Below are 22,397 nucleotides of genomic sequence, written 5' to 3'. Positions count from 1 at the left end.
AAGTGGGCATGTCTGTAAAAGAGGAGACTTGTTGGTACCCATAGAACCCATTTTCATTCACATATCTTGTGGTCAAAGGTCAAGGGACCCCTTTGAAAATGACCATGACAGTTTTTCCTTGCGAAAATTTAATGCAAGTTTAAAGCGTTATTTAGCCTTCTTCGTGACAAGATGACATGGTTGGTACCAATGGATTCTTTAGGTTTCCTAGTTTCATATGATGCATCTATGTTGTTGCATTAATGCGTTAAAGACATTAGTGGTGTTGAGAACAAATTTGCGTTAACGCATTATTATCGCATTAACATTGATAGACAAGATGAGCTAATATGACCAATGGATTCCTTACAGCATGTTTTTCTAATTTCATATGATGCCAGTATCTTCACTTAATCTTTAAAACCGAGCCAGCTACAACCTCCGGAAGATCGATTGCGTTAATGCGTTAAAGAAAATAGTGGCTTGAAAACAAATTTGCATTAACGTATTATTATTACGTTAACTTTGACAGCCCTAATTTCTTTAGTCGTTTTTATGCTTTTTTCATGCTGAATGACTTCATTCCAAGAAACTTCTGAGCACATCTCTGCTGAACACAATATTTAAAGTGGTGCTCTTGTGTGAGAAAGTTCATATTTACAGATCTGTCGATTTAATCAACTAATAGATTAGTCGATAATCTGTTAGTGTGTTAGTCGACTAAGAAATTCTTTGATCGAGGACAGCCCGACTACTAAAACTGAAATATTGTAAAAAGTAATTAGGATAATGGACCTTTCCCTGCCCTGTGCTGTGAAGCAGAGGTGTGCGCTAAAGCACAACACTGTAAAATGTCAAACCTGCCTGAAGTCCTAAGCTCACAGCTTAACATTGTAACGAAGGATGTCGTGAAGATTAACACTGAGCCCAATTAAACCCAGTTTACTTAACTGTTTCTGGCTGGTATGAAGCCTTGTTACCAACATCCACAGTGCAATTTACAGCCAGTGTAATGAAACGGATGTATCGTGTATAGAGAGGGAAAACAACACATACAGGGGAAATTATAATAGATTTTTGTGTCATGTATGTTTTGTGATTATCACTGGAGGTCATACTTTACCTGCCTTTTCCATTTACAGTAAATAGATTATTTAGTCATGTTATTCAAGCAATGAAAATCAGTTATAAGCTTAGATAATCAGACTCTAATAGTATTTCATACATGACTGCATCTAAATGCTAAACTGCAACAACAAGTAAAGTATGCTGTATACGTTTGCCCTCTGCCAAACATTGGTAAAGCAGTGGTGAAACATTGGGTGTCCCTCTCATCTGTTATTATTAATCCCTGTGTCTGTCTGTGGCGCTTTGGTTTTCGACCCCTTTCATAAATCAGATTTACTGCTACATCTGTAGTGCCCATGCTAATGAAGTAACACCCAGTGCAGAGACACAGCATTGATTTCATTTCCTGCCTCTCTGGCTGCTCCCAGGGTAGCTAGATGGAGATTACATGGCGATGTCATATAAAAGGAGAGATTAAAGAATCTGTATCCAACTGGAGTGTCACAGCTGTGTGCTCAGCCTCACAATTAGATGCAGAAGTTTAAGAGAGAGCAGCGGAGATGGCGCTCGGTCGTACCACGGGCTTCCTCTCTTTTCCTACAGATCTTTGGAGCGTAACTTTTTGTCTTGTTAACCCGAGCTGGATGTGGAGGTTGGCAGGATCTTTTCTCTCCCACACATCTCTGCCAATGAATCGGATGATGCTACTCCCTGTCAGAGATGTGCGGAGAGGCAACAATGAAATGGATGGGTTGTCCAGTTATTATAGAACAGAGGAGGGCACAATTCGTTGCCTGCCTGCCTGCATGCTTGCCTGCCTTCATGCCCATGTGCTCACCCAGTGCCTGAAGTCTGTCTGCCTGTCTCTCCTATTAGCGGTAGAATCAATGACTGGATGTTAATGAAGGATTTCAACCAAATGTATTTCTTTTATCTCATTCTTAACTGTTAAACAAAACATTTTGTTGGTAGATGCTTATCTCATTAGGGCTGAAATGTCTTCATGTTTACTGCATTGTAAAGCCTACCTGCATTAACTGCAGTTTTCAATATGATGACTGTCAAGAAATGGTGAGTTACATGACACAGGTACACCGCGTGGTTCAATGAGCGCAGTGTGTTAAACCTTGGTTATACTTTCCGTAAGGACAGTTGCACAGACATGAGCTGACGTGGAATCGTGACGAGGAAACGTTTGCACACTGACAGCTGTTGTTGCCTGTTGGGCTTGAGTTTACTTTGTAATTGTTTGTTGTTAATTGATTTCCAATAATAAATTTACATATATATTTACATAAAGCAAACATATTTGACCACTCCCATGTTGATGAGAGTATTTAATACTTGACAAATCTGCCTTTAAGATACATTTTGAACAGATAAAAAATGTGTGATTAATTTGCGATTAATCGCGATTAACTATGGACAATCATGCAATCAATCGTGATTAAATATTTTAATTGATTGACGGCCCTAGTTGCAACTCTATTACAATCAAACAGCAACATTGTGTTAAAGGACCAGTGTGTAACAATTAAGGGGATCTATTGGCAGAAATGGAATATTATATTAACAAGTATGTCTTTAGTGTATAATCACCTGAAAATAAGAATCTTGTTTTCGTTACCTTAGAATGAGCCGTTTATATCTACAAACGGAGCGGGTCCTCTTCACAGAGCCGGCCGCCATGCATGTACAGTAGCCTTGAACGGACAAACCAAGCACTGTTAACTTTTCCTGCTTGGGCTGGAGTCGATAACGTTACTCGCTGCCGTCTTCGCCGCTCACTTCCCACTTCTGCTCCAAACGACCTACACTACTTCTGGAACAAATGGCTCTAGGGAGGGCCATTCGCATTTTCGCGTCGGCCACCGTAGTTCTTCTAGACGCTTGGCACACGGGAGAAGTTTCAGTTGGTTGTAATCTGCAACCTCACGGCTAGATACCGCCAAATCCTACACACTGCTCCTATAAAAGCCCCAGTTAAGTCTCTTTGGATGCTTCATGTAGGCATGTGCACCATAGTGTCGTAGAGCACATTCTGACTATTAATACATTGTATTGTCTGCAACACTGTTCACATGAAATATTGCCACACACAATCTCACAAATCTGTTTTGGGGCTTTATCAGTTGAAACAGCTTTCTTCACTTTGTATTTCCCCTCCAGGTACTATAATGTTAAAGTGTTTGAAGACCAAATGCCCTGGTGGACATAATTTTTGACACACATAATTTGATACGCGTCTGTGGCACACTGCAGGCGGGACATGGAAAGCATCACTTCTGACTCATTCATCCAATCACGTTTGGAGCAGATGCACTGAAGTGCCTTGAGTGTATTTCTATGTTAAGGCACTGAAGACAATTGGGGCATTTGAAAGCTCTGCACTCTCATGCTTCTAGCACATTACTGGGTTCAAGCATTGCAAATGCTTTAAGGTTTTTTAGTGAGAGATTCCATTATTCCTGTCTGGAAATCATGTGCTGCTCAATTTGGGACTTGCACTGTGTTTACTTGTGTACTTTCAACCTTTAGCCCACTAAATAGTTTTAGAGTCTGCCTCCTGACTTACTATACAACAAGAATGTCCTCATGATGCCCACCAGGGCTTTCCCCATTAAAACAAAACAAGTTAGATTGAATTAACTGACTGTGAGTAGCCTCTAATCCTAAACTGCACTGTCGCTGTCGAACTGATGCTTCATCCGCTGCCTCACTTTGGTTACAAGCTGACTCCTCAGATTTGTTGTCTTAATGTTACTGTAAGGCAATTGCATTTTACATTCACCGTTATTGTGATTTATAACGGTGGAGAATCCAAAATGCTTGCTTCTCATTTGGCCCGTTTGACACGACATGCTAATGTCCTCCATTTTGTGTCAGAGGGGAGAACAGCAAAAGCCTAATTTACAGCATGCAATAGATCAAAGTGACAGTGCACTTTACAAACTTCCCCCAGCTGGAATACGAGGAATGGCCTGTTGCATTTATGAATTTTGAATTCAGACAGATCATTACAGACCAAATATTAAATGCTTCCCCGTGTTGTCAGCCCTATTAGCCACTGTTCCTCTTTTTGTTCCTGCCTCTCCTGAGCACATTTTCTGCCCTTCAATGAAGATACAAGTTTGTAAATCATATTTTGGACAAAGGAGCCAATTAAATCCATGCTGGAGCCTAGTTAATTCTGTCATTTTTTTACTTTATTGATCCCCAAGGGGTAAAAATTTAAATACATGTAGTGATAGTTTGATGATTCCCAGATGTTCTTCTGAATAGATCAAGAGACGAGCAGTTGTTGGGCTTTTTAATGAGGACATTAACTGATATGAGGATAAATAGTAAGTACAGGAGAAGCTGTTGTACAACTCGGGTAGATTATCACCTCTTTGATGTCCTGATTCTTTGTTTTCACCTCGTCTTTACTTGCAATTCACATCCACACACTCTCTGTAGCAGATGTTTGCCATGTTCTAATGTGTGCTATCACTCCTCAATTAACGATGAATTGCCGTGGAAATAACATTTATTCCTAATAGGCTGTTGATGTAGGTGTTGTGTTTAGTACAGATAATGAAATGTTATTATAGTTACTCAAAAAGCAGAAATAATAAGAATCCAAGTTATCAGCTGGCTGAATGCCCCCACTTAACTAATTAGGATTCTGTGTCAGCATTAATGAGTTGTGTGCTATGGTGGCAGAATTCATTGAGGCAATTAGCGAATCTCAGAAAGCATGACACGCCGCGGCAAATTGCTGAGCTACACAGTAGCTGGGTCACTCATAGCTGACAGCAATCAGGAATACGCTGCCCCGGGAATGCCCCTGGTGTCCACAATGTGACAATCAGCCGCACGAAAAATGTTAAATTCACCATTACGCTGAGGCATCGTGTTGTCATGCTGTATGAAATGATATTATGATGTGTAAAGTCTGTTTTTGTTGTGCATGTGGTGGGAAAATCTGCTCAGCTGAGAGAGCAATTAACTTGCCGTAGCCAGAAATCAGCAGATGATGAGAATATGCTATGAAAGAGACTTTTGTAGGCCTCAACATCAAAGTAATTCAGTTATCTGAAGTAGTGAATGAGCTGTTCAAAAACATAAAACCAAAGTTGTCTATGAAGCAACATTATAGAAAATGTATTATATCAAATAGTTGGTTTTATGATGTATTGTCCCAAAATATGTAACTACTGCAATGTTAGCAGCTCTGTGAGAATGCACTAAGGCACAGCGGAGCTTTGAGCAAAATGCTAATGCCGACATGTTAAAGAGGACATGAAACACGTTTTGTCACTTGTAGTGCTCAAATATATTAGAAAAACCACCTTTTGGCAGTTAATATGGAAAATAAATTGCAGGAAAATATAGTTTTACTTTGTGACCGTGGTTTTGGTATGCTAATTTTGAGCCGGTAGCTAGTTATTGGAAGCTACCGGCAAGTTCCATTTCAATAAATGCTATAACACTGGCTTCATTCGTCATGTTTGTTGTATAATTGTTGTTTAGAGTGAAAATCCATTTAGTAAATCGGCTTAAAATGGTTGACTGCTTCATGTCCACTTTAACATAACTCTCAATGTCGATGCTAACATGCTGATGTTTAGCAGGTATACAGTTGACCATGGTCACCGTCTTAATTTAGCGTGTTAGCATGCTAACATTTGCTAATTAGCACTAAACACAAAGTAGGCCTACATCTGAGGCTGATGGGAATGCCGTTAATTTTGCAGGTATTTGGTCATAAACCAATCTATTGGACAAATTAAAATTTGACCTAATGATAGCGCTTCAGTAGATGAAATGTCAGGGCATCACCAAAGTTATTTATTTTATTTATTTTGTATTTATTTTTTATTTATTTATTTATTTATTTATTTATTTATTTATTCATTTTCTTATTTATTTTTGTTAATTTATTTTTGTTTATTTATTTTTGTTTATTGGTGAGTGACATGACAAAAAATAAAAAATACACAGTGACATATGTACATAGAATAGAAGACAGGCGTAATGGACAGACAGACAATAACATAAAGCAGTTATGATGATTTATCCAGTCAAGTCAGACTTTATTATCCCACCAGGGGAAATTTGGTTGCAGCCAAATATATAAATCACATAATACAACAATATATAGAAACAGTGGGACAATAACACAAAAGCATCATCACATAAAATGAAGACAGTGCAAAAAAAACAGCTGAATGCAAAAAATGCGATGATATGATAAGAGTCCGGGAGCAAAGATTAGATTGTATTAAGAAGGGTATGTTTGGGTATGTGTGTGTGCATGTTTGGATATTAGTATGAGAGGCAGTGACATGTATCTGGCAGTTGTTAGGATTCATCATCTGGGGACCATGAATAATAGTCCAATAGTTGTGGAGATATTTCAATCTGGACCAAAGTGGTGGACCAACCGACCTACAATGCCGTCCCCAGGGTCATGCTGCTGGCATGTCTAAAAATAGACTAGAATATATTCTTTCACAGTACACCCTCTGTATCGTAAATGCCATCCGTCAAATTCTGTAATACAGGATTTTCTTTGTATGCTACATTTTCTCTGTCTGCATGTACGGAGCCTGACGGTCACATTGGTTCAAAATTGGTTCTCAGACAGAAGTGATAAGACTGTCTTCCCCTGCAGTTCCATTTCAGTTTGTCTGAGTAGCATTAGTCAGAGAAAGCTAACAGACTTGTACAGAACGACATGAGGCTTCAAGTGATTCTGCAAAGCTGCAGTATCTTACAAATGAGCCTGTTCTCCTGTGGACAGGACACGATGAAAGAAACTGAGATTAGCATGACAATTGTGGAAGGTAGATGTGTTGTTTTTGTGCTATTACAGTAAGACATATCTCCAACACAGAGGATAATAACTACACATCTTTGCAGAAACTTGACTTTGTGGTATTTTGTAGTGAGTTGTATTCACTACAGATGCAAGTTTGATCATTTAGGAAACACTGTGGTATAAGTGGACATTGTGATGCAAAGGGTAATTTAACGACATCTCAGAGGTAGAATGTCTTTTTCTGTAAACATCGCTGCTTTGTGGAGTCTGCATCGTGCACCAGGGATCCTTCTCACTCTCTCAGGATATGTGTGCTTTACCAATCACTGAGTGGACTTCAGGTAAATCAACACAGTGAATAGCTTTCTTTTTTTGTAATGGGCTTGAGTTTCATTAACCTCGAGATGCCACATGCTGGCTCCGGGCTCAATTCTGTATTGCATTGTTTATACATCCGGCAAACCACCACACAAACCCTAAATGGATAGTGTCTTTGTGCCACTTAATGAAATCCTGTTCCTCTTTTGGAGGATGAAGGAGAATAAACTTGCAGAGCTGTGAGATAATAAGTGGTGTGATTCAAGGGACGCGTACCCAGAAACTGATGAGATTTTTTTTCCAAGTGGTAGTCAGTCAGTAACAAACTCTCTTTTTGCTTGTTAGCATTGATCAAACCCCATCTTCATCTGATAGCCCCTCAGAAAGTACCATGTGTATCTTTATACAGCCCAGTGGGCTACCTCTGGGTCTGAAAAGTGAAGCCAATGCTGAAGTGCCTTCAACTTGCATTCTTTCTAACAGCCAGCAGGGGGCGACTCCTCTGGTTGCAAAAAGAAGTCTGATTGTATAGAAGTCTATGAGAAAATGACCCTACTTCTCACTTCATTTATTTCCTCAGTAAACATTGTAAACATGAGTTTATGGTCTCAATCACTAGTTTCAAGTCTTTTTCAATACAGCATGATGTTCATTTAATAAATTATGGTCCCATTTAAAGTAGAATAGACCATAAAGCAGGGGATGCTTTAGGGCATGGACTGGGCAATATGACAATATATGATATCAAAATGTCAATTGTATATATTTCTCTCTATTGCTTCTGTCGCAATAGGTCTGTATATATATTTATTTTTTTCTCTATAAATCCACTTACCACTGTTATGTTCATTTTGCACTCAAGTTCTTAGAATGAGAAAATACTCAGTACTTTTCATTTGTCAAGTATTTGATTCACACAGGAATATACTGTACAAAAACAGGCTTTACCATGTGGTTATTTCATATAGACTATTTATTTATTGAATTACCAGAAAACATGCTATATCACCATGTATATCGTTATCGAGATACCTTGTGATTGACAGGTCGCTGCCACGGTGTTGTTCGGTCTGGGAGTCGTCCTTGTTTTTTCGACCATACAGTCTATGACACAGCCCATACCAAGGCTGGCTGAATTGTTGCAGTTGCATGTATTTTTAATCAGCAAAGTGTAAGCCATAAAAAATTATTTTCTTCAAGGACAGAATAATCTCATTTTCAGTCAATTTGAGAACTGTTCTTACATTCACCATGTCCTTCACCAAATGTTCTGTCTTGACAGGCAGGGTAACAGACTTAATTACACTCGGATTGCAGGGAGGAAAATAACCTGCCCTAAACCATGTAAACACCTTTAGCCCAGGTTTCCAGAGGGTTGTTATTTGCTGTTTATTTGTTAATCTTCTAAACAAATTGGGTAAACCGGTTGGTACTAAGGTTACTTAGTACTTATATTGTGAAAAATCTCTATGTCATAAAATGTGAGTAAGAATATTATGAAAGTTATGTATAAATGCAGTGATTGTAGACAAGAGGACCTCCCACACTGCTGTTTAAATCTACCCTCACTTCTGCAAAGTTGTTATGCACAGCAACTCTGAAAATGACTAGTAGTGCCTTAAGCTTGCACTCTTTCCTTTCTCGGTATACAGTAGTATGTCCATGTTTTTTTGCCGAAGCATTGCAATTAAATATGTACACTTTTAATTTCTTGGAAGGACTGCATGATTATCCGATTGGCTAGAGGCTCTTTGGACATTAATTATACAAATTCAATAATAAACCCAAAATTTGAAACTATTTAGCCTGTAAGAAATCACTAAATGTTTTTATATATAATTATAATAAATAACATAATATATTTTTTTGTCACTTAATACATCTGAACTTTGCATACTTTGCTAAATTTGCATACCGTAGTGTTAATGGAGTTTTATTTCCCTGTTTCTTTAAAGCTGTTTGTGCAGCCTGATAACGTGGCGGCTATCATGACATTCGGAATCTGTTCATTACTGTGCATTTGTACACTGGTGTTTAGTCAACATACACAACTGTGATGGGTCTATTAATCATAATTTAGAGCTGCACCTGGCAGCAAGAGGCAGATATATTACAACAACTTCACACATGGTGTCTGGCAGAGTTACTCCCATGTAAATGCAGCAAACATGCACCTTCTTGATACTCTTGATTGAACTAGCAACACGTGCAACAGCCTGGCAGAATGTCCATAGATGTTTTGGGAATTTATCAAACCTTTGTGTCCCAAAGTCCCATCCATGATGAAGTACTATAGTTAGATGCAGGACTTATCCCAAACTCAGTGTTATTGGTATCCTCCATGTGTGCTAAAAACGTTCTCCTCTGTAGACGTTAACTTATGTCCTAAGAACATGATTGGTCTGGTACATCTTGGTGTCTTTCTTTGTTGTTGGTTTGTCAGCTTGGCACAACCAAAATCATGACTTTTGAGTTTTTATGACTCAGATGATCTAATAACCTATCCTTAACATGTATTAGTCTGCAGATACAGAGTCAGAATCTATCTGTTTATAGTGACTAAAGGTGGACACACCTTGATTTAAGCATGTCTCACCTGTTTGCAGGAGGCACAGTATGAATCGAGTTGGCTGTAGGGTGTGTAGTGCTTGAAGGATCGTTATACAACATTCAGATCATTAATATAGCATTAAACAACTAGATGTAGAGGAGTAATGTCTACCTGAGCAGAGAATGAAATCACTCTCCCTCTGTGTGTATTGTTATCCAGCTGTGCGGGCTTTTTAATGCATGTTAGTGCATGTGAGCGTGCCCCACTGGCTAGCTCACGGCCGCCGCTCTGAACTGCTCTCATATTGCGATTACAGCTGATAACGCCGTCCCGACCGACGGCGCTGTCACAGAAGTGTAGCACCCACCCTCCGGTTCCCCCCCAGGGTAACACCGTTACTAGCTCTGTCAGCTACGAACTACCAGCTCAGCTGTCGCCATGTTGAGTGCCGTGCAGAGGCAATAGAAATGCTCCCAATCTCACATTTAGCAACTTAAAATCAAGGTCCGAGGGTCAAAATGATTTACTTTAAGAGAAGTGCTAAGTAACTGTGGGCTTCTTTATGCACAATTCTCACGATAAGGATTCATATTTATTTGGCTGGCATCATTTCCTTGGCATTTGAACACCTTTTTCTCTGAGCTGCCCTTAAAACCTGCTTCACCTTTGACCAAATTGAAATTTTCCTGTTCTCATCCATTACCCATAACGGTTCCTATGGTCAATGAGCCATCTAGCTATTCTGGGTTTGAGTCTGATGATGGGCTTCGCACTCAGCTGCCAGTGAGAGTGCAGAGAGTGAGTGAGTGCAGTGTGTTGTGTGTCCACATCCACATAAGATGTTGTGCATCCACCAGTCTCTAAGCTCATTACAGTAATCAGGTTAAAGAGAGGGGAACTGGGGAGCGCTTGGCCGGCGGCATGTTTCCTCTGGACTTCCCCGGTGAGATGGGGGAACCTCTCACACAGGCTCTGGCTGAGCTACTGGGACCCGGCCCTGCAGACGCCTGCTCCTAATGATCGACTCCCGCTGCTTCTGTTTGTATGAAACCCACACTGGGGCATTCAACTGCACCCATGCTGTCATAATGACCAGCTTGTAATTGTAAAGCCCTTCTGATATACACCCATTCTTTTCAAAGTTTCTGATCCATTTATCGTGGTTCACGCTAACACATGTAGTAAATAGCAAATCCCTGCTTTCTGCAATTTACTGTGTTTTTGCACGGAGAAAGCATAAACGATGCAGCGCCGATGAAAAACAGATGAGTTTTTTAGTTTAGTTTATCTTCACAAAAGTGCAGAGACAGTGGGACTGCTAAAATAGTGACTGTGTTTACAAATGTAGCATGACTGTGTATAGGAGAGGTCTTTGTTTGCTTTTGTTGCTTTCAGTTTTCGAGCTTGTGTTTTGCTGAGTCACAAAAGCTATGATTCAGCAGTAATAATAGTGTCTGTCTCGCATAATGCCCCTCCTGTTTGTGCCTTGGTTTTATTTAGTTTTTCAAGTTGTAGAATATCTACTGAAATCCTTGAAGATTTACAGCCGAGTCTTTTTATCTAGCCTCGTGAGAAACTGCAGAGCAAGTTCCGCAGAAGTGACAGTTGATGTGCAGCAGTGACAGCTTGTCTCTTTAAACACTGTGTGTGTAACCATTGAAGAAACTTCAGTGACCATCTTAAGAACCACTAATGAAAGTCAGAACCTTTTATCATTCATTGGTTTCTTTTGTAAACTGCACTGCGTAGAAGAGGCCCCACTTTTTTTTCCCTTTCAGAGCTGACAGAAGCCACCTGACCTGGGAATTGCCCAAAAAAAACGGGGTTGCTATGGTAACCAGCAGATGTGGAGCATGACATAGTGAGCCTGTGAGTCCTTAACTAAGCATGGCAGCATCCCTTACATGCTCCACTCCATATCGTGTGGCTGCTCTATCTCAGTATGGGTCCAACCGCAAGATGTGTCCAGAGGTGCATCGCTGTGTTTTCCCATCCGTCCACTCGGCTCTGAAGAATTTAAAGTAGTCAGCGTGGTTCTCATCAGTTGACCTTGTTGCACAATATGCTGAGGATATCCATGCTGAGTGTGGGTGGGTGGTTAGTTGACCAGATGTTTATGAGGAGGATTTAAGCCAGAGATGTTTGTTTCTAGTAATCAGGAACATTTGGGCGTAGTTTAGGGGTAGAAATGGAGAGGGGGGTTTCTGTGTCCTTGTTGTGACATTTTAGTTTATCTCACTTGGTTCTGCATTATATCTTTCACATGTCCTAAGCTGATCCCAGGGGTGGAAAGTAACAGATTACAAGAGCTGTTGTTACTGTGATTGCAAAATTCTGTCACTTTATCATGCACTTTTCAAGCACAGAGTATACTCTGTAGTAAATATTCATATTATGTTTCTCTCAACTTCTTTTGGAAATGCAAGAATAACAGAGTGGTCTACACTTGTGCTCCTATGGCAAAATCAGGAGGATGTATTTATGTTTTCTTTGAACGATTTTTCCTCCCTTTTCAATATTTGAGAAATCTTTCTTGCAAAGAAAAGATGCTTTGAAGAAAGATACTTTGGAGAGCATGTGTGAGAGCAAGTTTTTGCCATTATGAATGTTTCTATTGAATTTAAATGAACCTGAAATTTACTTTTTTCTCAATCGCATATTCAAATATGCAAGCACAAATGTAGTGCTGTCCTCAACCAAAGAAATTCTAAAGGCCCAGACACACCAAACCGACATCAGAGAACTAGCAGCGACAAAGGCCGTCTGTTGCATCGCCTCACGTCGCCTGTGTTTCACTCGGACACACTGCAAAGACTATACCTGACGGCCAGCTAGAACGTATGTCCTGCGCCTGCATGAGAGGAAATAACTTTCCCTACCAGCAGGTAGTGGTAGTCTGTATTCATCATTCAAAACTTGAAACTGTAAGGCAGAGGACTGCGGATATACAAGCCGTTGTTATGAATGAATGAAACAAAGCAGCGTTTGCCATTTTCACACCACTCTCACTCACCACTTTTCGTCACTCCAGATGGCCATGTCGTTGTGAAAATATCTGTGTATTGGAACGATCGGATGAGATGAAGATGGAAATGAAAAGAGCCTTCTGTGTGTGCCCTCTTGACTTCATTTGTTTTCTTGCTTTCTTCACGTCAGTTTCTCTTCTTATGCACTGATTCGTTTAAGATGAACAGCCAATCAGCCGAATCAACATGCTGAATCAGTGAAAAAACCTCCGACTCAAGCAGACTAGAGCCAATGGTGCGGCACACACCGCAAAAACTAGGCTGACAGACGCTCACCGACGACCCCAAACTCGGTGTGTCAGGGCCTTTAGTCGACTAACACTCAACTAATCGAACATTGTCAAAGCTCCCTCTTAATCGATTTAATCGACCGATCTGTGAAACTGAGTTTTTCCACAAAGAATCACACAAAAGCACCACTTTAAATCTTGTGTTTACCAGAGATGTGCTCAGAAGTTTCTTGGAAATAAGTCATTCAGCATGAAAAAAGCATAAAAGAATGACTTATTGACTAAAAAAATCTTAATTGACTAAGACCAAAAAAAAACGATTCGTCAAATGATCCAGCAACAGCCTGGCAGGATGTCCATGGATGTTTTGGGAATTTATCAAACCTCTGTGTCCCAAAGTCTCGTCCATGACGAAGTACTGCACTTATTTTATATAGCATCCTCACTTTCATCCTCTCCTCACTTTGGGATTGTTCCAGTAGAATATACCAGTAAAACTATCTTGTTAAAAATACGTTTGTCTTGAAGCATTCTTCAGAAAAGACTTCCAATTTGTCAGCCAGCCTCCGCTTGAAGAACTCTCTGAAGTGTACAGTATTTGTCTGAAGGAAAGTTGTTGTATACGCCTTCTTCAGCCAATTTAAACATTTGACTCTCCAGTGCTTTTAGTCCTCGCTGAGAGAAAAACAAAGCTGCGAGGAGTCGCACAACGATACCGCGCTTGGAATGTAACTCCCAAGTTAACTGAATAATGGGCTTTTTCGTTTGCTTTGGCCTCACACAGTTTGCTTTCAACTTTTATTGTTCGCTCTAGATGTTGACTAATCATCCATCATCTTGGGAGGGAACCCTCTGGAAAGCTGTTTGGCTAATTGCGTGGAGGGAAAAGGTTCTTGCTTAAGTGTTCTCTCTGTACATTCTGTCTGTCTTTTGTACGCGTACGTCTTCTTCACTACACTGTGGATCAATGTGCCGGTAGACGATATCACAGACATTTTCTTATTCTCAAAGTGCAGCATGTTACATTATGTTTCTCTGTAGAACCTCCTACAAAGCAGTTAAACTGAAGTGACACTCTCACATAAAGGTTTTTTCATTTTTCAGACACGCTCTATCAAAGCGAATCAAAGTCAACTCCCTCAATCTCTTTTTCTGCTCAACATTTCCATGTACTTATGACAGGATAGCTGAGAGGCCTTCTGGATGAAAACTGGGATTGTAAAGTACAGTCATGTACACCGATAAAGCAGCCTTTAACATTGTCAAAGCTCCCTCTTTGACCTTGTCTGCTTGACATTTAAAAGCTGACTTCAGTTGAAATCACTTGCGGAGCGTGCCCTAAAGTACACCAAGATGACCCTGGAAGTAGTTGCAGCCGTGAACCTGAGGGCAGAGTGGCTGCTGCTGCTGTCCAGCCTTATATGTCCAGGAAAAGGTGGGCACAGCAGCAGCCATGGCAACTGTGGGCAGAGTTGCTGATCTGGAAACAATGGGCCAACAACATGACCTCTCCCTGAACCTCGTCTCCTGCAACAGCATGGTTTCACTCACCATCAACTGGGGATTTTATTGTTACCGAGACCTCTTTGATACAGTTATACATTACCATGTTGGTAAGTGGGAGGTCTAATGCTTCACTAGTACGGGATAATAACACAAAACATTGTGCAGGAGAATAGAAACAGCGACGCCACGATTAAACTGATGTATGTCTGCTTCTTATGGCGTTCTTAGTTAAATGTTTGCTTTTGCTTAAAGAGCCAGAAGAGTGAATCTCCGCCTTTGTGTGTCTTCCTTTACAGCATGCCAGAGGATATAAAATGCTGATAGAGTCCCTCTGTGTATCACACTTTGGAGAGAAGCCAGTGTATGTTCCGTTCCACTGCTCTTGATACTGTAATCAGCATGTGAGTGGTAGAAGGCAGTCAGCTACTGAAGTATGAGAGAGAGAGAGAGAGAGAGGCTCAGTGCTGGGGAGGCAGCACAGACCGGAGATTGGAGTCGCCTGATTTACAGGACATGACACTTGAGGCAGAATGTACTGATGAGAGCCAGAGGTGTGTTGTCTAATACTCACAGCCCACTGCATGTTGAATACTTAAGTGAATGAAGCCTGTTTGGTTTGTGTGTGTGCTGTTATGCACGCAAACTCCCACATCCCCCTCACCTTCTACCTATTGTACTGTATTTACTTGTGCTACAAGCTCAGGCATTAACTCCCACACAATTTGTTACACAGTTCATAAGATATTGTGCTTGTTTTTTTTTTTCACACGTTTCGTCTGACTCCGTTGTATAATAACGTAAATGTGTGGCAGGCAGCTCTCACAAGCCGCTGCTTCACACAAGGAGAGGGCTGCATCAGTTTGATTTTGTTGCATGGTGTAGTAGAGAGACAGATTGACGTTGAGATACAAAGAGCGGGGTTGGCATCTTAATTGTGACCTTTTTGTAGTTGTGATGCAATGATTTCATGAGCCTTCTCTTCGTCTGCCTTGTACTTACATATTCTTGCACTAATTACTGTCACATCTGCATAGTCTTTTCGTGATACTCCTTTATCTTCCTGCGCCTGTCTGTCGACATTTGATAAAATAGCATTTCAATTATGTCATACTATATTGCTGGCACATAGTCCCACTTGTATCACTTTGTGTAGTGTAGCAGAGAGGAGAAACAGAAGGCTTATTACTGGAAGTCTCCCTATTGGTTTGAGTGACCCGGCTGAAGGAATATATATAGGAGGACACTGTCTTTGATTTGGTTTGAATTTGCAATCTACTGAAATATTTTCTTTTTGGGGTAGGCTGTGTCAATCACAAATAGAAATTTGGGTCAAGGGTCCATGAGGATGTAGTGATGCTGAATTAGAAATAGTCATTAACCATTAGAGACCCACTTAGACCCGATTTAGTCTTTCTTTTAGGGGGGTATAGGGGGTCTTTAGGGGGACATAGCAGGTCAACAGTAGATGTCACATAGAAGTGGTGTACATCATCTGAAAGCTGGGAACCTGAAGATTAATTTGAGATGCAGCTCAGCACTTTGTGTCAAATTGTTTTATGGTCATAAATCAGAAATAATCGAATTAATTATGAAAGTGTAAAAGGGTTCAGAACGTTATAATGGAAGTTTTTGATGGCCGTTCCCGTGCTCTATTATGTCTCATAAGTTGTTGCAGCAATTTTTGGGTTGATACCATTTGTTACACAGATTTGGTGATAAATTTGACAATATTTTACCACTCGAGAAATTGATAAAAGTGATCAATAAACCCTCTAAAATACCACATTAAAACCGTGAGGAACACCATTGGTTTCAAAAACTTTTGACATTTGGAGATTTCTGCAAGAATTGCATTTTTCGGCGATTGGATGGTGAGAACTTCTGTTCTGGAAACTGCTCAGAAACCCCCTTATTTTGAATACAACTACGACAGCCATCCATCCTCTGAATGCCCTAGGTCTTTAGCTTTTGGTTGTAAAGTTTCATAGGGCTGTGATTATCCTAGAGGTCACCACAAGTCATTTTATACAGTGGGGTCAAATTTTAAAAAATGATCTCATTATATGAAATGGCTACTATGGGGACTAACATCATCACATATGAATACAGTTGGGCTCATTGGATCCACAAGAGTCTCAGCTTTCCAGTAATACCCAATTTATGTAATTTCAAGACTGTTTAGGGACATCAGTATGCAGAAATATTAAAATACACCATTTTAGAATAGGCAAAAATAACACAATTATACTGCATGCAAAGAAAACTGCATGTTTTTTACCCAAAACTGCATGTGATTATTATAAAGTGGGCATGTAAAGGGGAGACTCATGGGTATCCATTGAGGATGGAAGGGTAATTTATGAGAAAATACAAGCGGTAGAAATGTAAATGTCTTCATCACAAATAGCGTCATCACCTCAGTAAATAAAGCAGAATGTGCGGTCACCACACTTCATCATAATTCCTCCTGTGATCGGTGTGATCCGTGCATAAAGGAGCTGATTACACTTCACTGATTGCTCACAGGTCGCATCTCAGACGACAGGCAAACGTGAGCTTCTCGGTCGGTTTGTCGTTTGACGAACAACGCGCAGGCACCTCTATAGATACAAAAATGAATAAATCATGTCCAGAGTGCCAAAACACTCAATCAGCCCAGCTGTCCTTTCGTTTGTTTCTTTGAGCAACAACTGAAAATGCTGATGTGTTAGTTGAGCTGGAAAACATACATGTAGTGACATTAACAGTAATATCAAGGTGGCTGTTATCTACTGTATTTTGGTTCAGGTTTATGTTGCAGTGTGAGCGCTGATATACTGTATTTGACAAAGGTGAAGTTGCTTTTTGTATTACTTTATTAAAAGAGTTTTGCATTATATAAACATACAGTATACACACATATACAAACATACCAAATTTGTACAGACATTACCCCACATTGTACCCACCGCTTATCCCTCCCTACCTTCCCTGGAACCAAGAGCGCAATCAGAAGGAAAGAACTATGACATTAAGCAAATTGCCAAGATTAAAATTTAGGGGAAAGAAGAAAAAAATATAGATATAAATAGTAAATAAAAGTACATAAATAAATAAAAGAAAATACAATAAGATGAAAAAAAAGGATCAAATACATAAACGTTAGCTGCCTTTTTGCCTTTTAAACTGCAGTAAGTGCATACTGTGTATAGGTATTATACTGTATGTGAGATATTTTACAGATTAATGAACAAAAAATGTATATGTGTTGCATTTTTGCTGGAAGGAAATTATATTCTGGATGTAATCGTGGGGAATAAATGCCTCCCACCTTGAACATACTGCGCAGTATGTTGAGATGAAACCAGCCGTATGGTATGCAGTGAACAGTGTGAAATAGGCAAACCTGTGTGGATCGAGTGGTTAAGGCCACTTAACAAGCTGTTCAGTAGACATAAATAAAGCAATTACATATACCCACATATTATCTGTGGATTGAGATACATATGTAAAGGAATTCACTATGTTAATAAAAGAGAAATTAACCCATAGTAGGTTTAATTTATGTGATCTACCCTTATACACAAAGAAGTGCACTTTACTAATACCGAGAGTATTTGATTGTAGTTTTTACATTTTACATTCTAAACTATTCTTTAGACTCAAATTACTTTTAACTTCAAACATGTTCCCTCTTTGATATCATTACATCACTTCTTCTGGCATAGTTAACAGTCAAAAACCAGATGTACGCCAGTGGACCAGAGGCCGCATACTGTAAATGCTCTTAAAGAGATTTATGGTTAAAAATGCGGTTAATAATGATAATTAAATCATTGTGGGCTGAGTCCTTTGTTGTTTCGGGCCGATCTGCATCCATCAGAGGATGTACTGAAAGAAAAATGTTTGGGCAACATCTGTCTGAGCCACCAGTAACAACTCCCACTGAGCGACTGGTCTGACGACTGGGTTGACTGACTGCAGCTGCTGGGCGGAGCTCTCCTCCTCTAGTAGCTGTTTCTGTCTCCATCTATTAGGAAGCTCATTCTTCACATCTCTAAATGAGGGATGGTACATATTGAATCACTCCGTGTGTTGTAAGACTTTGTGAGGCTGTTCGGCAGTCTAAACCAATAATATCTCAACAGTAATGTAACCGAGCCAAGCGCATTCGATACCCACTCTTATCATTTATCAATATACTGAAGGATTTGCCATCTTATCTTCAAGAATTACAATTTAAGAATTTTAATCTGCAGCTATCGTAGGTATTAGTGAACGGCCGTTGTCTTTTAACGAGCAGGAAGAAACCGTTAGGTTCATTCTTCTGCTCTGGATCCTTTTGAAACGGTGCTGCCGGAGGACGCTCTACTTCGCTGGATATTTTTAGCGTAAGAGGAGCTGCTCCCTCCCTCCCCGCGACAAGGGCAAGATTCATAATTTCTGTCAGCATCCATACCCTCAAATTGCATTACAGCAGAGCAGAGTGTGTCGCCCAGGAGCAAAGCCTGCAGTCCAAAGACTGGGTCACGGCGGCAAGGTTCATTTTTTAATGCAACTGAAAACAGTGTAACTGTGAGTGGCTCTAAATTTAGAGCCTTTTTTTTTTTTTTTTTTTTTTTAAAGTTATTTTTTTGGGGGCATTTTCCATTTTTATGACAGGACAGTGGATAGAGTCTTGAAAGGGGGAGAGAGAGAGTGGATGCGGAAAGGGCCACAGGCCGGATTCGAACCCGGGCCGCCGCGGTCAGGACCAAGCCTTAAGACATGGACGCCCGCTCTACCAACTGAGCTAACCCAGGCGCCCTGAGCCTTTTTTTTTATCTGGATCGACAATCGCTGCTTGACTAACGCTCTATTAAGTGAAATAAAACCATGCAAGCCACTTATAATATGACAGCTTGTTTATAGTAATCCTGGTGAACTTTGAATGTCAAGGGTCGGCTCTGCTTCATAACGTTGTCCGGTGATTGCTGTGTTCTGCCGGAGCAATGATTAATTCATTTATGAAACGTATGGAGGAAGTGATAAGGGTGGAGGTGAAAGCTTTTGACTTATTAATTATTCAAATTGCACTCAGGTAGACCCCAGATTCAGTGGGTGTTCTTTGCAAGGAAATGAGCACAAGGACATCTTGATAAAGAAACGAATATGGTCTCTGCAGGGCGTAAGAAAGTGGTCATTTGGAAATATAACGAAGGGCATGGTTGATTTTATATCTTCCATCTGAAAAGTACTATAATAAATATATTTTTACAGCCTCCACACCTTGTAAAAGAATACACCTGCTCCATCCATCATTCTTTTGGCAGAATATTTTTACTTTTGGCCCCGGTGTACCATAATCATATTCTCCTCCTCCGTGTTATTAATGTGGTGACAGAATGACGTCTCCGTGGCCCCATGTTGCTACTTAGATTACAGCCCTGGGCTATTAAAGAGATGTATAATAATTTGCTATACGTTAGTTGTAAATCTAGTATGCCTCACATCTCATAATAAAGATCTATTTATAGTGATTGATTAATGCATACCTCTTGTGTGCTTTTAGGAGCTATGATTCACCAAATTCAAACAAGGATCTTAAGAACTCAAAGTGATATCCAAGCAGTTATTAAATTTAGAAACAGCTTTCACATCTGGTGGAAATAACCCACCTGACCTTGACACATTTCTCTCCATTGTGGAGTCGAACAGAAATGTGTGTAGTTCCTGGGTTGCAGGATTATTGGATTTGAATACACAGATGATCCAAACAACAACCCTTGTTTGACGTTATGTGACCCGCCATTGTCTGTGTTCCAGGAAGACGTAATTGTCTCCAGGGACATACTTACGGTCCTGCAGGAAGCTGACCTTGCTTTCAATCAGACAGGGATAAAAGGCTGATGTTGTGCTCGGAGAAAAGGAGGTGTGGTGTGGAGCAGTTTAGCCAATTTGCATTTTCTCAACGCACACGTGCTTTAATCCTGCTGCTCAACGGTCCTGAGAACTGCTGAGGTCGGAGTTACTCTCAGCCCTCCATTCGATGCCATTGACATGCTACATGCTTAATTTAAACAATAAAAATAGTCCACCAGGCTGGAGATGATATGGTGTTTGTAAATGCCGATTCAGTGAAGGCATCAGCACAGTAGTCTCTTGCTTCTTCGTCGGCTATTTGGGCTTATTTTTAATTAAAATCTAAACATCATCCTTTACAATAATCATACTTGCTTTAGACTGGCCACACCAGTCTACCGTTAAGTGGCTGTTTGTGTAAGTAAGACAAGAGGTGTTTGCATCTGCATCTCTATTTCTGCTGAAGCAATAAGCGTGTACAAAGCCTTGTTTACCAGGGAATCATTACTGTTCCTTCCGTTATCTCAGTTTAATGGGATGACCTTGAAAATCCTGTAGCAATGTGGGGGGATGGTTTAAATCTGGTGCTTTAAGAATAAGGGATTATATGCATTATGAATGTGTTATTATTTTTCATTCCAATTTAACTCGAGTTGCTTTTCCTCTCAATTTTCTAAAAGTCCTTCCTACACTAATTAATAGAGGTGTAAGCAAATATTAAGTATCACAATATTATGTTTTGTGACGCTGTATTCATTCTCAAAAACATGGTATTGATACTTCATTAATAGTATTCATGCATTAATAGTATTCATGCAAAGATTAACTCAGTCAATACTGCGCCATCTCAGTAAATGTGCCTTCTTTAAGTAGTGCTATGATGTTGGATGTTAAAGGAACTGCAGTAAATGTAAATGCAGATCCCGCTGTTCTGATTGCATAAAAATGTAAACTTCTTTTACACAGATTTTATGAATATGGTGGTGTATTCTTTATGACAGTTTTCCTAAAATTGGATTTAAAGAATCGCAATGTATCGCCTTGCTTACAGTATCGCAATACATTGAATAACCCCTCTATCATGATCCATATCGTATCGATAGATTCTTGCCAATACAAAGCCCTACTAATTAATACGTGGTTAACTCAGAGCATGTCAGGTGTTTGCACTGTGACCTCCTGGATCTCCAGCTTTTTGTTTGAAGAACATATATTGTAGGGCTGTCTCTTCATAGTCGATTAGTCGACTAATGGGTCGTTTTGGTTTTAGTCAAATAAGATTTCTTTAGTCGATTAGTCGTTTTTTTTATACGTTTTTCATGCTGAATGACTTATTTCCAAGAAACTTATGAGCACATCTTTGGTAAGCACAAAAATGCTTTTGCGTGATTCTTTGTGAAGAAACTCAGTTTTACAGATCTGTCGATTAAATCAACTAATAGAAGTGTTAGTCGACTAAGATTTTTTTTGGTTGAGGACAACCCTTCTATCTTGTGGTTCAGCATAAATTGATTTAATAGACAACAGCACCCTGACATCTGATGTAAATTGCAGGGGACAATCCTGCGCAGTATGGATGACACATACAGTAGAGTAATTGCCATATGATTTTTGCATTGAACACGTTCAAAGCGGATGTAAAGAGCTTGTATGCTTCACAGTTGGAAATCATGGCCGTGGTTCTGAGTAGCCCGGACGTATCTCTTTCAGAAGAACAATTGATCTCGGCTTTTGTTTTGCTCCGCACGTCCCACATCTTCACGTCCACACTGCGTGAGAAACAACCAGGCGTTTACTCTGGTATTGATCTAATAAAAAACACGAAATTGAAGCACCCCTGTACAGCATTGTTTGCATGGTGTCCTTTAAGGGATGTTATTCATTCTCATCCACACCCTGTTACTGTGCGTTGTTCTATTAGAAGCATTTGGACAACAGGTCCAAACAAACCAACACTGTTTTAAGTAACCTCCTTGGTTGCTGTGTGACAGACTGGACAGACTGGTGCAGCGGTGGCAGCAGTTGTTTCTCTCGGGCTCTGCGCCGCTGGTGCTGGTATTGCAGTCAATCATTAGAGCTGTATCCTCTCCAGA

At 40.1% G+C, this 22,397-nt stretch overlaps 1 protein-coding gene across 2 annotated transcripts in view; it reads left to right on the top strand.

The window, feature by feature from the left end:
* The window catches only part of tln2b (talin 2b), a 105,606-nt gene that overhangs the window by 15,123 nt on the left and 68,086 nt on the right, over positions 1-22,397 (top strand). The window contains exon 1 of one of the 2 annotated variants that reach the window (XM_037767602.1): positions 14,455-14,591. The exons of the other annotated variant lie outside the window; for it this stretch is intronic. The gene's annotated coding sequence lies outside the window, so the exon portion shown is untranslated. Of the gene's footprint in view, positions 1-14,454; positions 14,592-22,397 lie in introns of those variants that run through there. 2 annotated transcript variants of the gene reach the window in all.

The sequence above is a fragment of the Sebastes umbrosus genome, chromosome 4, assembly GCF_015220745.1.
Source record: "Sebastes umbrosus isolate fSebUmb1 chromosome 4, fSebUmb1.pri, whole genome shotgun sequence".
NCBI classification, from domain to species: domain Eukaryota; kingdom Metazoa; phylum Chordata; class Actinopteri; order Perciformes; family Sebastidae; genus Sebastes; species Sebastes umbrosus.
This window is presented reverse-complemented; position numbering and strand designations above follow the sequence as displayed.